The sequence below is a fragment of the Harmonia axyridis genome, chromosome 4 (genome assembly GCF_914767665.1).
Source record: "Harmonia axyridis chromosome 4, icHarAxyr1.1, whole genome shotgun sequence".
Taxonomy (NCBI): domain Eukaryota; kingdom Metazoa; phylum Arthropoda; class Insecta; order Coleoptera; family Coccinellidae; genus Harmonia; species Harmonia axyridis.
In genome coordinates, this window is record NC_059504.1 from 39,608,003 (window position 1) to 39,622,777 (window position 14,775).

The window sequence follows — 14,775 nt, forward strand, 5'->3', positions numbered from 1 at the left end:
TAAACAGCTGTTCTCAATAGGGGTGAAAAAAAATTCTATTGATTGTAAACAATGAGTCTAAAGATATAATAACACATCCACGACACTTGTATCCTGGATGAAATAAGGACGAAGCGCCCACCAGTGTCAGTAAAAATTCAAATGAAAAAATTTACGACAGGAACGAAGTTTGCATAATATACAACTCATAAAAGTTTATACGACAGACTTGTTAATTGCTGGATAAATCATACAACCGTCTCCGCAGTTTTCACGACACAGCGTTACTTTTTTTGAATCGAGAAAAAAATTGATGAAAGACGCTATGTTAATGTTGTTTCAATAAAAGTTTATAACCCATTGTCCTTTCCATTCACGGGTCGATTAAGAAATATTGATGTCTTTTATGTTTTTTTTTCAGTTTCTATAGAGTGGGCGACACGTGACAAGCTACTGTTTTATTGAAAAAACAGATATTTTTCATTATGAACTGTTTTTTTTTCTTCATATTGAAGTTCAATTCACAGTTTCAGGTAAAGTCTACTTAAGGAGATTTCTTAGAAACTCAGATAACCTGACGTTTGGATATTGAATATAAATTGCCAATTTTTTCAAAATGCCAGTACGCTAACTTAAGATATTTATTCTTTTCAGATGAAAGAATAAATGATTTAAATCGAGATGTTTGATCTCAACATAATCTAAGTATATATAAAACCGCTTGCACATATACGTCAAACTCTAAACGTAAAATCACAGCCCAAACGGGACCATCTAGAGCAAAAATGACAAGAATAAGACCCCCCTCAAAATCGTCTGGAGATCCCGGGAAAAATCCCAAACCTTCGATTCTCCCCGCGGTTTTCGAGTATACGGGGTGTTTCGGATCATTTTGACATTTCAAGTCCCATATTTCTGTGGTATCTGTGGACAATTTGGCTGTCAGTGTCATGTTAATAATAAATATTCCATTTCGATATATGAAAGTTCTTGAAAAAGTTTGCAGTTTCCAAAATTGTTATTCAATATTTAAATAAATGCCGACAGATAAAATGCAAAGTCTACGGCGAATCAAAAATTCGATAGATATTTGTCAAAATTTGGAAATGAACATTTATATCATCGAATGCATTTTCCTCAATTCAGGTTTGTTTGAAGGGTTTGTATTATTTGGAATTAATTGGATGAATGTTACTTTATTTCAGGAATTTTTCGTTTATTTTCCACAATCTATAAAACTACATTTCCTTTCGTGAGAATTTGAATTTATTGCGACAGAAGATGGAACTACCAAAGAGAACAGAAGCTTCATTCATCAATTCAGTCTTGGATTGGAGTAAAAGTTATGCTACTATGAAACAGTATTAAACAGATAGAAAGACTCCTTATAGATAATTCACAATTGGCTTTATTACTGGAAAAAAAAGAGCCAAGTTAGTCAGATAACAGTCAAAAGTTTCCATGAGTTTTTTGAATATCTAAAATATACACTTTTACGACAGAGGAGTGCAAAAATATAAGTGACCCCGTTTTTGAAGAATTTGAGTGCAGTGCTGTTGAATTTATAATGAATAAGTCAACTCTTTCATACTAATAATTTCAACTATATATACCCTGTTATATTATATTCCGCTCAACTGAAACATGTATTAATAAGCCTTGGAAATTAGAGACTCTCAAACTTATCACCTGATTTCTCAAAAAGGTTTCACCAAGATAAGATATTGTAGGTAATTGCTTATGAGGTAACATAGGCCATGGGTATTTGAAAGGCAAGTCTATTCATTATGTCTCTTTTTAGTTGGTTTATTATAGCTATACTGAATATTTCTAAAAATAACATTCACTTTAGATGTGAATTAATTAAATTTGGACTTATGCATCATATCATATATGACTATGAAATTGAGAAAGACATATTTTTCTAAATTCCATTATAAGTCTTTCGAATAGTACTTTGAAGATATTGATTTCAATGACGTATGGAATATATCAGTTGAAATACTAGTCAAAATGTTACGACAGAAATAAATTTTGAAGGATCATTCAGTATATGAAGAATTTAACATGGCAGTCACTTTCGAAATTGGTATCAATTTTCCAGCAATTCAATGAAGGTATAAAATACTTTAAAAAGCAACTATTTATTGAAAATTTCCATGTCATGAATGAATGATCAAATTTGTATAAAAATGTTGATACCTACCTATTTGTTCACTAAAGTTTCCAATCTTTTAATCGTTATAGGAATAGGTGCTATATGGCCATTTCAAAAATGCTATCCTACTGATTTATTCATTGCTTTTCATTTTGGTAAGAATTAAATTATTCATTGATTCAGATCCAAAGTTAACATTTGAAAAAATCAAGTCAATGTAGTTATTGACCCATATGGGTCAATAGTATTGGCCGATACAATTTTAGTACCGATTTCAAATACTCAGTTCCTTTTGACTGAAGTAAAAATTGAACAATTATCTTTGTATCTTGAAATGAATTTTGCACTTTTCCAGTGTTCAACAATGAGATCATTATTAAATTGACTCAAGAAATTAACAGAGTATGCTATATCAGGACTAGTTAATACTGCTGAAGATATTAATAAACCTATTAATTTCTTATATGGTTCATCATTACAACTCTCTTTTGTTGAATCAAAATTCAATTTAGTTTTCACATGTTCACAATCAGACATGTTGAATTATTGCAATACATATTTGAAGAATATAATCGATAGCTTTACTACCTTTTCCATAATTTCTAGTAATATTCATCCCTAATCATTTTTTAGCTTCCCCTAATTTCTTTATCATAAAATTTTCTATCAGAAAATTCATTCAGAATTAACATTAGTTAAAACAAAAAAGTCATCCATGTACAATGCAACAATAGTAAGCCAGTTATTTTTTGATTTATGTAAATACTATGATCAATTGTTGATCTTTTGAAACTTTTATCTATCAAAATTTTATTTACTATATAGGACATAAATTGCCCTGTTTAATTCACTTCTGAGTAAAACCCAGAGCCACAAGTCTCGTTCTATAACATAGCATCAATACAATCTTCAGATACTAAAAAACTCCTTAGTTCGTCAGGAATTTCCAATAGGTCCTTCAAATTGTTCAATTATATTGTATTTCTTCACAAAATATGGAATAGAAGAATAATTTGCTGCTCAACTGAAAAATGTATTGATAAACCTTGGAAATGAGGGACTTCTTATAACCTGATTTCTCAGATATGGGTATCCGAAAGGTAGATCTATTATTCATTCTGCCTCTTTTCAGTTTGTTTATTACAGCTATACTGAATATTCCTAAAACATTTCACTGTAGGTCTTTTCATAGATCTTATCGAATGATTATGTAAATTCAATATTTGTCAAAACTGAAAATAAACATTGAATGCAGTTTCTTTATTTCAGGTAGTATTTCTATTGACTGATAATAACTCTCACATTTTGATTATGCATTTTTCCCAAATTTTTTAAATAAGAAAGAAATTGCCATTTCTAGAGAAATGAGAATTTCAGATTTCAAAATGTCTCATTTCTCCAAAAATGACTAATTACTACTTCAAATATATACACCCTATATAATAGTTGATCAAATATTGTGTATTTCTTTACAAATTAGTTAATAATTTGAAGCTTTAATCTCAATTTTCAGACTTGAATTGGTCCAACATCTCTAGATATTTCTAATTGATATTCCACAAATAAAAATCCTGTATAATTATCCATCCAAATCCTGTATAATAATCCATCTTCTGAAAAGAAAAACAGGTGAATGTTTACTATATAGAATTAATTTTGATAATGATTCAAAAGTGATGAAATTTTGCTTACTTACTAATTTTGGGTATTAGATCACGAATCCGGTGACATAAATTCCTCAATCCTGCTGGTTTTTTTTAAAAATTTGTAAAATTGGCTTGATGAAGGTAAGGTTATCCACATTAATAGCTAGTTTTCTTGTATTTTATCAACTGATTCTCGTTAGAAATGATTAATTAATCACATTTCAAGCTTTTCCCTAAAAAAAAATGGCTTTTTCTCGTCAAAAACTACTATTTTATTCATTGTTTACATCCGGTGGCGGCAATTATGTTCAATACGTAACGTCTGTCAAATGCCAAATAATCTGCAACGTTGCCAGTATGCCCAGATCATCTTGATGGGATCGGTCTTTACTTGGTAGAAATTCATATTAATAAATTGTTTGAGATTATGACGTATTATAAAACTGTATGGAAACTCATAACATGACAAGTCTACAGGGTGGCCACTTTTTTAATGGGATTGTATTGGTAACTTTTAAACCATAAGAGTTAGAAAGTCGGTCAAATGGAAAAAAAGTTGCATGCATAGAAGCATTATTATTGAGATATAAGAAAAGTAAATTATGTCATTTTGATTTTTCTTTTTTTCCCACTTTATTTCAAATATCATCAAAAAATGTCACAGGAATTTTTTATTCGACAGTAAATTATCCTCAATTTGACGTAATCAGATTTCGTTTCCAACGTTTCGTACTCTCTGGGACACCCTCAACCTCAATTTTTTCAATACGGACCTGCATATTTTATGACATTTTTCGAAATAACTTTTAACGCTGAATTCAACGATATATCATTCAAAGTAGATTTTCAGGTGATTTTGACCCTTATCCAATTTTCTTTGGGTCGGATCTGTATTACCTTTATTCAGTTTAATTGGCAACATGCAATATGCAATAAATTTCGATAAGAAAGTCAACTTACCCATCTTGAACTAAATGGAACATATTAGAATCAAAGCAAGAAACCAGTATACTGGTTTCTTGGTTCTTCTTTTATAATAATCATTTAAATATTTCAATTCATAATAATTAAACGAAAGTATCATTTAACGAAAGAAAAATCAGATGATTATTCGAAAGTAAATGAAAATTAATGAAGTAAGTGTTTGAAATGTCCACCATTTTGTAAAATAGGTACACTTTACGGTTCTGGAACCCATACTTCTTATACATTTGCTTGTTTGGTCTCCTTGAATACCTTTCGAAACATTCTCAATTTTCTCGCGAGGTATCACTATTGTTGTATTTGTCATTTGTTCCGTTGAAACAAACTACACAATCGAACTTTATTTTGAGATCATTACGATATAATTTGTGCAAGGCTTGGTATTCAAATTTGAAATCATTGTATTCGCGTCTGTTGACTATTTTATTAACAGCAGTTTTTGAAAAATTCCATTCACTGGCCACAGTTCTCGAATTTTTTCTGGGTTCGATTGAATTTGGATCAGAACATTGATATCGTTAATAAACTTATTTTTTCTTACATACACACCATTAAATTTGGATGAGGGTCAAAATCATCTGAAAATCAACTTTGAATGACATTGTGTGATATATCGTTGAATTCAGCGTTAAAAGTTATTTCGAAAAATGTCATAAAATATGCAGGTCCGTATTGAAAAAAATGAGGTTGAGGGTGTCCCAGAGAGTTCGAAACGCTGGATACGAAATCTGAATACGTCAAATTGAGGATAATTTTCTGTCGAATAAAAAATTCATGTAACATTTTTTGATAATATTTTAAATAAAGTGGGAAAAAAAGAAAAATCAAAATGACATAATTTACTTTTTTTATGATATCTCAATAACCGGCCCTGATAATCTCGATTTGTTTGAACTGCTTTATAATGCATCTATGCATGCAATTTTTTCTCCATTTGACCGACCTTCTAACTCTTATGGCTTAAAAGCTACCAATACAATCCCATTAAAAGAGTGGCCACCCTGTAGACTTGTCTTGTTTGGTTTCCAAAATAGTTATTTAGTAATCTTCCATTCAACTCTTTCTTAGTACCTATCCTCTCAATTAAATTTTACTTTAATCTTCAATAACAGTAATTAATGATTTTTCAATACTTTCAATCGGTTTGTCAATCAGAAATGCTTGACTGTGTAGAAATAGAGTATAAAGTTCTAATAAAGAGTCAAAAAAAATCGGTTACAGCTTTTAAGGCCTTTTTTTCAGCTAAGAATTTTTTTTTCAATGGCACCCATAGCTTCAGCAAGCGTTCAATAGCTAGAACTAGTGAAAGCCATCGAATTCTAGAATAAGAAAGAACATTGCTGTAAGTTGTTTCTGCATACTCACGAAAACCTTTCATCGTTCGACCCTTACAAAAAATATCGAAAAATATTTGAAAATTTTAAGACCAATAGAATGCACAGAAATTAAAATCATATCGGCGGAAGTGGAAGCAGTATTGTGAAGTCTATGCGCTGGACAACCGATAGTTTCATTGTCGAATTAAAAAAAAACTCGCCTTTATTTTACTTCGAAGTAAGTACCGCACTGACAGCGAAAATATTTTATATGGAAATATTAAGGTACTCTAAGGATTCAATATAAAATAAAGTGATTGCATAAGACTATTTTTTTGAACCATTTTAATAATTTTATTTTCAATCCTTCGGTTTCTGAAAAATAATGTTTGAGCAACGGAAACAGCATTTCAGATTTATGATTACTGGAATCCGTTGAGATTCCATGAAAACAAATTTTGTCTCACCTACACTATATAAGGAAATATGAATCTCATAACGGTCAAATTACTGACCGGGACAATTGAATAACTAACCGGGACACGGGGACTCAATGGTCCAAACCGGGACATGTCCCGGCGTACCGGGACGTATGGCAGCTAATCGTGAATAACTTTATGATGCAGATACAAATCGACTAACATGTCGATGGCGTTATGTTCACAAATACCTAAACTTATTGTGTGACATCTACGTTATATTTATTTCTACTACCACTTACCGTTACAGCCATCTATTGCAAAACGGCGCGCCGTTGCCGCGGCGGAAGCAAAGTTGTACGCCTTATATAAATATTCATATGAATATCTAAATATAAATATTTTTGAGAGGTTAGGCTTGATATCGGTGTAATATGGGATTTGGTCCCATAGAAAAACTCGAAGCCCAAAATGGCGAACCCCCTCAAAATTTAAGGCTAGGACCGCCCTTGATTTGTCGTCATGAAAAGTTAGGATTTGCATCAAATATTTTCATGTGAGCAAGGGCGAAACGGTATATTCTAGGAAAAAAATCATATAGAATTCCAACCTAGAACCAGCATAGTATACCGAGTGAATCGTCTGAAATCAGCTAACGATACAAGGTTTCGGAAAAAAAGCTTTTATTTTCTAGCCGGATACCCAGTGAAGGATCTACCGGCATAGTGACGGGGTCCAAGGGGCGGAGCCCCTTCGGCGAGCAGAGCGAGTCAGTTTTATAAAATGGATTCGGTCCTCTATGGACGAAAATTCATTATAAATAAATTTTGAAGATTTTGATAATATATCGAATATTTTTCCCCCAATATCGAATTTTTGTTCCTATATAATTTTCCGAAAAACTCTGTACTCTTATCAGTCAGAAATGTAGCCTGATGAAGCCACAGTGTGGCGAAACAATTGTTGCTTACAATTAAATAATCCAGTGGAAATTATTTCGTTTTATTCAATACCTTGATCAATACCTTTGCTTTTCTAAATTTTCAAATTGACCTTGAAATCGAACTACTGTATCTTGTTTGTTGTTTTTATTATATTTTTTTTGTTCTTATGTTTCGAGAAATAAGTCTCTAATTTTGCCATAATTCCCATAAATTAATTAAAATTCGAAAACACTAAATTTCCACTAGAGTAATTTTTCTGAAGTCAAAACTTGAACGATATGAATGTTATAAAGAACGGTTCAGAAGCTTATGGTTGCTCTTTTAGTAACAGTTGAATAAATTTCAAATTGAATTATTTTAATTTAGTCACTATAGGTTTCAATTGCAATGTTTTTCGTTTCATCTACAGTGTGTATAAAAAAAGGTGACCCCGTCTCTAGAAGAGGTAGAAAATTGAAAAATAATTGGGGTTTGCTCAATTATGAATTTTCGTAACACCCTCCGTATTAAGATGAAGGACGCTGAAGAAAAAAATATCTATACACTTTTACGATTTTGCCGAAACTACTGGCAACATTGGAATGAAAGTTCATAAGAATATTTTTTTTTAAAGCTGATACATCTCATGAATTTGTTTTTATATTTGAATAATCACACAGTTCATATCAAGTAATATTGAACATAACTTTTTTAAGGAAAGATTTATCAATCAAAATTTCAAGTGAACTCAAACAGCATTCAATTCTACACCATAAAGGTACCTACTCTTGGTAGAACTCGATTAATGTATGAAGTAATAAACGAGGCTGTTATAGACTGATGACAAAGTTATTAAAAATTTCAAGAAAATTGTCGTAATCATTGAAAATTCTAGCTTTTAAGAAATCAGAATCAGATCAATGTTTAAATTTTAATCAATGTTTAGGCAAATGGTGCAACTTGCCATAAAAATTCGGTTTTTTAATGCAACGTCTTTTTCTTGGAAATCTATCGTGCTTGGGGAAGGACCATAGAACTGTCATAGTCCTGTAATAGAACTAGCGCATAAAAAATATTCATTACATTAGGTTGTCGACTTCTCTCTTGCCAATCTGGAAAGAAAGGTGTGACCAACTCATACGTTACATTCGTAGTTTTTGCTTCAATTCCTAGGCACAAATATTTCCCCAATTCGAGCTGCGGAAGACGTTTTTTGTTCTCTCAGAATCCGAGGGTGTTCCACCTCAAAAGGAATATATGGAAATGAATATTCATGCCATTCTTTTCGGCTATCAATCTGACAGTTCATCGAATCGGAATCCTTTGCCTCCGTCCAGGTGCGTGTTATGCTCACGTCAAAATCTGTCAGATGGGTTCCTCGATTCGGGTTTTAAATGAGAATGAGAATACCTCCTATTCCGTACAATGTGAGCACCTTCTCACAATGGAACACCTCGTATATCGATACAGATTCGGGATATACAATTGAAATTTGATTTTGTTCTGTTTTCTTATAATCAACCCAGGTAGATCTACTGGTTTTTGCGCCCATTGTGTCCATGGATATTTATATGGAATTGGATGCGTAAATATTTGATTTCGGATGGCATAATCCGGTCAGGGACGCATTTAGTGACCCGCTTTTGGATTAGAAAAAAAAATAGGAACTTGCGGATATTGGAAGGTTATTTTTTGCTGATTTCCATTTGGAATAGTTTTTATTCAACTTTTTTTAATGTTCACCGAAAACTATGAAGCCAAAATAAGTTAATTGTATTAAATTAAACTTTTGATCCTTTCATTTTAATGGACTAAAGAATGAATTGCAAAAAATGATCTTCGACCAGTAGCTACGATTCTTTCGGTACTACCTCAATAGATATATTGGAAATAATCTGTTATACGATATTTATTTCAAACTTTATCAATTTTCCCTTTATAAATATTAATTTAACTGTTTAATTTTTAGGGAATATATTTTCCATTCATCACTCGGAATTCTGTTACTTTATCCTAAAAAGTGTTCGTGAGTGTTCGTTTTAAAATTTAGGAAAGATTGATTCTATTCAGGATTGAACCAGATGTTGAGATGCTCTGCAGAATTTTATTGTCGGTGAGGTTTTCGGAAAAATGGAAATTCTTCTGATCAGGTTCTTAGTTTATCTACTTTCATTGAATCAGGTTTCAATAATATTTTGAAAACAGCCTTCAAGGATTTATCTGCAGCTTACGAGAGTGTGAAAGGATGGTTTGAATAAAAATTTACATTATTATTTGATCTACGGAAAAATGATTCATTTGATTGAAAATATGTTATCTGACAGGAGACTACTACAAAAATAGTAGTTTCAAAACGTTGAATAATGGACTTCCGCAGGGATCGGTTATGTCTCCCATATTTTTTAATTTATACTTGTGTGACATCGCTGTTACCTTAACTGAGGAATTCATCAATACCGATGACAATGATCTTTTGTTTCGTCATACTGATTTCGGAATTATTGAAGATACTTCAAATGAAGATCTAAAAATCATGGAAAATTCTTTTCTTGAGTGGCGCCTATGCCCTAATCCAATTTTCCTGTTTTCATTTGAATAATCGAATATATAGAAAAATATAGAAAATGGAAAGTAATTTTCAATAATTCCGTCTTGAATCATAATTATACTTCCAAATATCTTGGAGTTAAACTCGATTTTTCTTTATATTTCAAGGTTCACTTGGAAAATTCACATTTGAAATTGAAGTCCATTCTTCATGGGGTGCTGATGCCAGCACTCTTCTGCTGCTGAATACTGTTGTTCTGTTTGGTTTGATAGTGCTCATGTTCATAAAATTGATGCACAGCCCAACGTTGCTATGAGAATATCAGTGAAACTATCAGATCTACACCTTTACATTAGTTACTAGTGCTATCACATATACTTCTGCCTCATATTCGTAGACAGGTCTCAGTCAAGCAATCTTGGGAAAAATTTCATTTCTACCCGAACTTATTTCGAACTCAATCTTACCCCCCAAATACTAAAGTTGCCAGATCAAAGTCAAGCAATCCTTTATGGATTAATACCTTCCTTCACAATAATGAAAATGACAAGGAAATTTGGCGTTCGGACTGGAGTTCTTGTAATGTCTTCAACAAAAATCTAATCGTTGATTCTTCAGAGAAAGTTACAGATTTCAATCTTCCCACTTCTGTAAGTTATTGAAGATTTGAAAATGACAAAATTTGTAATTTCAATCTTTTTTGATTTAACAACACATCTACTGCCGAGCAGGTATAGAATTCTTTCTCCAATTCAGAAGTCAATGGTTATTTCTGAGAAGAAAAAAATTCCGAAGGATATTTTTGTTTCCAGTTTTCAAGTTTTAAGTTAGCGAAGAATCATCACAAATTCGAAGAATCCCTCACTGACCACTTGTTCTGAAATTTACCGATACGGTCCTGACCCATGGGCAGTATTGAATTTCACAGAATCCGAGGTTTTTGATGTTGCAATTGAAAAGGACCTTTTGTCACGCCACTGGGGCCGATTTGTTTCCGATGTGAAATATAGCGAATTCGATTTTAAAATTGAAACGTTAGCAGAGCGGAATGGAAGCGCATAAAAGGGAACCAACAATGGATACCCGTAAAAAGTCACCGATTGATATAACTAATAACAAAATGCAATTGTTTCGCACTTTGGATGAATTTCTATTGCGCAAATTGCGAACATATGATCGCGTAAAATTTTAATGTCGCGGATACAAAATCGATCAGCAGGAATGGATTTTTAAATCCTGGTATTTCAATTGTTGCGCCCGCATTCAGTTTTCTTTTGTATTTTGTTCCGATATTCAGCCGTCATTCCAAAATAGAATTTGGAGTTATATTTTACTGGGAAGTTTATTATCTCCTTATCAATCGATATGGCATTTCAAAGCTGCAGAACCGATGGGCTGAAAATAATACATATAAAGGGTTTTCCAAGAAGAGGTTTCAATTTGATATTAAAAAAAAAACGAGTATACTGTGTACTCTAAGAGAAATCAATGGATGTTTATTTGATTGTAACGAGCAAGATATCAGTCAAATGGCCTCCACGGCAACGGTTGAAGCACCAAATATATTTGCACATTGACGTATGTCTGTCCTCGATAACTCCTCGAATTCCATATATGAGATCTAAACTGTTAAATCACAAGATCACAGCGGCCAGTTGTGATAATCTCTTCGAGTAATAACAAGGAGAATTTTTTTGCAAAATTGCGATTGTTTCGTTGTTCACATTAATATCTTCCAATTCCGGTCATGAAAAAAATCATTAATCACAGCTCGGTAGCGCAATTCATTCAGCGTAACAGTTGCACCAGCCTCATTCTCATAAAAGTAAGATCATTTCACACCTTCAGCCCAAAACGTATCAAATAGTGACACGTTGAAGATGGAGAGGCTTTTAAACAATAACAATTGGATTATCCAAGCCCCAAATGCGACAATTCTGTTTAATAGGCAGAGAAAAAGTAACGGGCCAATTGAAAAGTCCCCGGTCTACCATAGTAAAGCATATTTTTGTGGCGGAATTCGATTTCATTATTCAACATAGTTCCTTCGAGGGCGATACAGCGATTAGAGCAATCTTCAAACTTCTCGATACCATTTTTGTATTACGATTTGTCTTTCGCTTCAAAATAAGCCTCAGTTTCGGCGATTATTTCTTCATTGGCGCTTGATTTCTTTCCAGCAAGTATTCTTTTATGATCTGAAAACAAGAAAAAGCTGCTGGGGGCCAGATCTGGCAGAAGCAATTCGAAGCCCAATATTGCAATTTGCACTGTTTTCATTGATTTGTGAAACAGCACATTTTTTTTTTCAAATGGGGCCATTTTTCAACGATTTCATCCTTTAAACGATCCAATAACACTAAATAATAATCCCTGTTGATGGTTTGGCTCTTTTGAAGGTAATCAATGAATAATATACCTTGCGCATCCCAGAATACTGATGTCATAAACTTGCCAGCTGACTGTTGTGTTTTTCCTCGCTTTGGATTCGGTTCATCGTGTGCAGTTCACTCAGCTGACTGTCGATTGCACTCTGGAGTGAAGTGATGGAGCCATGTTTCATTCATTGTCACATATCGACGCAAAAATTCAGGTTTATTGCACTTAAACAGCTTCAAACACTGCTCAGAATAATTAACACGTTGCTTTTGATCGATTGTGAGCTCGCGCGGCACCCATTTTGAATACAGCTTTCTCATGTACAAATATTCGTGAATGATATGATGTACACGTTCCGATGGTATCTTCACGATGTCTGCTATTTCGAACAACTCCACTTTACAGTCATTCAAAATTATTTTGTGAAGATTTTTCATTTTTTCGTCGGTGACAGTCTCTTTCGGGCGTCCACTGCGTTCGCAGTCTTCGGCGCTAATTTCACCACGTTTTAACTAAGCATACCTATCAATGATAATGATGGTTGATTTTCCTGGTGCAGACCCCGGAAACTCTTCATCAAGCCAAGATTTCGCTTCAAAAGTATTTTTTTACATTCAAAAAGCAATATTTTATCAGCACACGAAATGAATTTTTTTTCTTTTTTTTCCAAATAACAAAAGTAGCAACACTCACAACGCAATATATCACAAACTAATATGGTCGGACTGCTGTCGAATTTTGACACGTATCGTTTGAAGGTTGGTACTAAAAATCATATAGATTTAATACTAGCACCGCCTCTGTGCATCAGACCGGGGACTTTTCAATTTGTCTCATAGAATTTTTCGATTTCAAAATTTGACGTTGTTATGTTAAAAAAAAAATAATATTTATGATCTGGAAGGAAATATGTATGTAGCTTTAGCTAGAAATATGAATGTGAAATATTTATTTTGTAGAGATTTCCGAGGTTCATTGATAATCTAAATAAAAATTAAGCAATCAAAAGCAATTTAAGTTCAAAGTCATACTAAAATAATAATATGTTGAATCAATTTGTAACTTGAATTGGAAACATAACCCCATGAAATCTCATGTAATCTCCCAGACGTCTCCATAAAAATTTCATCGGAATTTCAGGTATCTCAAGGTGTTAATTTTGGTCGTTTTGTCTAAACCTCTCGACGGGGTGCAACCATTTTGGCTGCAGGGCTTCACACCTCGAGAATAAAGTCCAGATGTTATTTGGCTTCTTCACAGAGCCAGTTGTCCGAAGAATGAAATCATTCAAGAATGTAAACACGGATAGCTGACCAGTTTAAATTTAGATTCCCCAGTTGACCGATCTAGCGTACCTGGGGCTTGTGAAAGGTTATAATTTCCACTGGGGACTATTAATAAAGATTATGTCTCACTCGGTATTCATACACATATATTATGTCGCGGTAACGGAAAATTTTCGGAGAAAAGGGATATTCGAATAACGATTAATAATATGATCTATCTAGTTTCCATTCAATAGTTTTTAAATTTGATTCAACCTAATAGACATGACTAATATTTGATCTATTGGCTCTGTAGACCTATCTGCTAGGTAAATCAGTTCATAATAATTCACAATTAACAATTGGAGCTAAGTGGAGTTTCTCAAGTTCAGACCATAATATTTTATGAAAAAATATAACATAAAAAAATTCAAATAAAAGATTAATTTAAGAAAAATAGTATATTCTCAAACAAGTTTCAAAATAGACTCCTATTCCAACACGAATGCAAAATTCGTGATGAAATTCACATGAGTGTTGGAATTGCCTTCTGCAACGAGTATAAGACGATAATTTCTCTATTTCAGTCAAGTTTTGTGAAATATTGTCGAAATTCCATGAAAAATTCAGATTATCCTAGTTACTTTTGTATTGTATTTTGGCAGTTGTTGTAACTGTTACGAAAATTGACAGATTACGGAATTTGATTTTGAATCGTAGAAAGAAAGAAATTTTGCAATTCATTTCACTATATCCAAATTATATTGTATAGACAATTGACGTGTGTTGAAATTTGATAGGATCGGAAGTCAATCATAAAACGAAGTTTAGTACTTTAATGAACTCATTACGATATTGAAATAGAGAATAGTTCTTTGAACATGGGCCCGCAAACACTTGGGTTTCGAGATAGAGGGTGTTTCTTGTGGTCCTTCTTTTTTGATGACTATACCAGTTTATCGAATCTTTATTATTCTTCGCTACAGATTAGTTGAATAAGTACCAAAACTCATTATTGATTTATTCATCATAGTTTACTAACTGAATCTTCATAATAATTTGAATAAGTAGAGAATTGTTTCAAATTTTTTTTCGAAATCTGTAGCAGATACGACAAAACTATCAAAAAAAAAACAAAAAGTGTAGTACTGGACCAAA

General features: G+C 32.6%; 1 protein-coding gene across 1 annotated transcript in view; it reads right to left on the reverse strand.

Annotated features, from left to right (window-relative positions):
- The window catches only part of LOC123678257 (transcription factor Sox-2-like), an 86,107-nt gene that overhangs the window by 39,377 nt on the left and 31,955 nt on the right, over window positions 1-14,775 (reverse strand). The gene's annotated exons all lie outside the window — the stretch shown is intronic.